At 45.1% G+C, this 2,855-nt stretch overlaps 1 protein-coding gene across 1 annotated transcript in view; it reads left to right on the forward strand.

The window, feature by feature from the left end:
* LOC135101753 (compound eye opsin BCRH2-like) overlaps positions 1–272 on the forward strand; it is a 5,193-nt gene extending 4,921 nt beyond the window's left edge. The window contains exon 9 of the mRNA XM_064006027.1: positions 135–272. The gene's annotated coding sequence lies outside the window, so the exon portion shown is untranslated. The remainder of the gene's footprint in view (positions 1–134) is intronic.
* The last annotated feature ends 2,583 nt before the right edge of the window (positions 273–2,855 follow it).

Here is a 2,855-nt window from a genome sequence, read left to right on the forward strand (position 1 = left end):
CCATTTCTTGTCCTCTCTTTGTTCTCTTCTCACCTCGCACAAGTCCCCCATGAAATTATAATCACTCAAAGCTTTACTTACTTCCTTGCTGCAATGTTTACTGTTAATAACGCGCCACCTTGCCTCCCCCACAGACTCCTGACTCGATACGACTGAAATCTTCGATCATCCGACAATGCGCACGACGCCTCATCGAACCCTACGTCCTTAAATACCAAATAAATAAGAGGCCTCTTGGTATCTTCCAATACCAATAAATCCCAGCAATTCTTCACTCTTGTCTATCTTGTCCTCCTCTTACTCTTAAGCCATCAGAGTTACATGACACTGTAGATGGGAATTAGCAAAGAAAATACCACACAGCACAGGGGAAAATGAGGTGAAAATTAAAGAAAAGGATGTTAATATGCGAGAAAAAACACACCTTATGGAAATCAACCACGAAAGGAAAGGATGAACATGAAACTGGAGATGGCAGATAAATCAAAGGGTAGAATAGTTGAGTTAAAAATGAGAGAGGAAAAGATGTTAATATGAGGGAAGGAACACACCATAAAGAAATAAATAATCATAAACTAGGAGACGAAATGTGTCAAGTAGCATTGCCTTCGGACAGAGTTCTCAGCTGTGTCTACCTCTTAGTGCTTGCCTTGCTCTTCCGCGCTAGGTGAAGGGAGATCTTGCCCGTGCCTCGGGGAGGACACACATGTGTACTCAGCTGTGTCCACCCCTTAGTGCTCTCCTTGCTCTTCCGCGCTAAGTAAAGGGAGATCTTGCCCGTGCCTCGGGGACGACACACATGTGTACTAGGATAAACATGAAAGATGTGTTTAAAGTGTAAATCGTGCTTATTTGGGTGTAAGTCACGAGTCAATAACACAAACATTGACATCATAGTAATGTTCAGTCACTTGGAAGCTCAGCTGGGGACGCTCGCATTTTGGCGCAAAACATTGTTGTACCGAAGCCAATCACAGAGGCAGAAATATCTGTGACGTAACCATTGGCCACTCACAAGGCGAACACAGGCTGTGACGTACAACAGCGATTCACAAGCCAAGAAAACAGTTATCACTGGGTGCCTCAAACTAGCTATGCCATATAAATTGCAAAAATAACACTGTACGGGCAAAAAAAAATAGAATACTGCACTAATAAAGCACATGGCGACGATATAAGCTGACCGGAGCAGGCAGTCGGTCTTGAAGCGAAGACTTGACTGGTTTAATGATTCCAAAGTTACGTAGAACCAGACGGGAACATAAGGTGACGGGCAGGCATCCAGAAGAAAGTTTGACAGAGGCCCTGAAGCAGTTGAAGAAGGCACCGTAGACATGGTAGCGTAATAGTTAGCAGGTGGCCCAGAAGAAAAGCCAAGGCAGCAACAAAAGCTGGAGCGGCGAGGTAGCTTGCAGCCGGAGCGGTGCATGTATGCGGAGGGTTTGTGTATCGGGCAGGAGTATCAGACACAACACCGAGGCGCCATGCTGTCTTTATCCCACCTCTGCTACCATTTTTTAATAGGATTAACTTGCTCGTTTTGTTGTTGTAATACAGGGTTGCCTATGGAGTGCCACTGAAACACAGTTATATTAGGTTGCCGTATATTAACAATAAAACTGTATAGTACAAGGGAGCTCATATCCGCGGTCTGATAACCCCCAGGGGTGGGTCCAGACTAGCGGTGTGAGTTGCAGGGAGACGCGGTGGCCGGTGAGGGAGGCAGCGTACAAAGCTGTGCGAATAATATCACACGTGTGGCTCCTAGCAGCTCCACTTATCTTTGTTGTACTATTTTATTATATTAATATAATGCAGCAGTTTTGCAATCGTGTTTCCCTGGCACACCTTGGGCAGCACCTCTTCAAAAGTATCAAGAATCTTACTAGTGCAAAAAGTATCAAGAATCTTACTAGTGCCAGCTACCTCACCGTGTGCCTTGAGCTGCTTTGGTGTTACCTGCTACCCGCTACCTGCTGCATTGTGGCTTCCTTGGCTGTCGTCCCTGGCTGCCTTACCTCCGCCACAGCCACATGTGCGTTGCCTTACCCCCCCTTGGCCGCGCCTTCATCGTCCCCTGGCTAAACTGCTATGCTACCATGTCTCTATGGTGCCTTCTTCACCTGCTTCAGTACCTTTGTCAAGTTTTCTCCTGCCTGCCTGCCCGTCAGCCTGTGTTCCCGTACGACAACTCATTATGCTACTATCCCTGTTGCTTCAAGACTTTGGACTCTTCAAGCCGTCAGTACACGTCAAGAGCGAAATATCGATTGGTTTAGTGCTGCTGTTCCCGTCGCTTCAAGACTTTGGACTTCTCAGCCGCCAGTCTTCGCATCGTCAACCTGTGCTGTTCTGCCTTGGCCGGTGCTGCTCATTAGCGCCATTAATCCGGAAATAGCCCAGTTCAGCGCCGCCGTTTCGGCGCCGATGTTTCAGCGCCGCCGTTTCAGCGCCAGACTATTCAGCACTGCCGTTTCAGCGCCAGACTATTCAGCGAGCGCCACCAATTCAGCGCCACCAAATAAATAATTTATTCAAGGAATCACACTTTTAAAATCTAAAACATTTAGAATCTTTAAGAAAGGGTATTCTTTATTTTAAAAATTATGAAAAACATTTGAAATCGTTTAAAAGAAGATATTATTTATCTTAGTATGATAAATTGTGCGCAATTGCACGTAGATATTCTACTTCATTTCTTTCCCCATATTCAGAAACAATTTTTTATATTCTTTCGTCTGCTTTTCTGTATTTTAGTAATTTGATTTGAGGTTCATGTCCAGTTAAAAGTTTCTCGAAATATTCATCTCGTCCCTTTTTGACTCGTTTAAAACCATAGAGGAAGTTCCATACTG

The sequence above is a fragment of the Scylla paramamosain genome, chromosome 7, assembly GCF_035594125.1.
Source record: "Scylla paramamosain isolate STU-SP2022 chromosome 7, ASM3559412v1, whole genome shotgun sequence".
In the NCBI taxonomy this organism is placed as follows: Eukaryota; Metazoa; Arthropoda; class Malacostraca; order Decapoda; family Portunidae; genus Scylla; species Scylla paramamosain.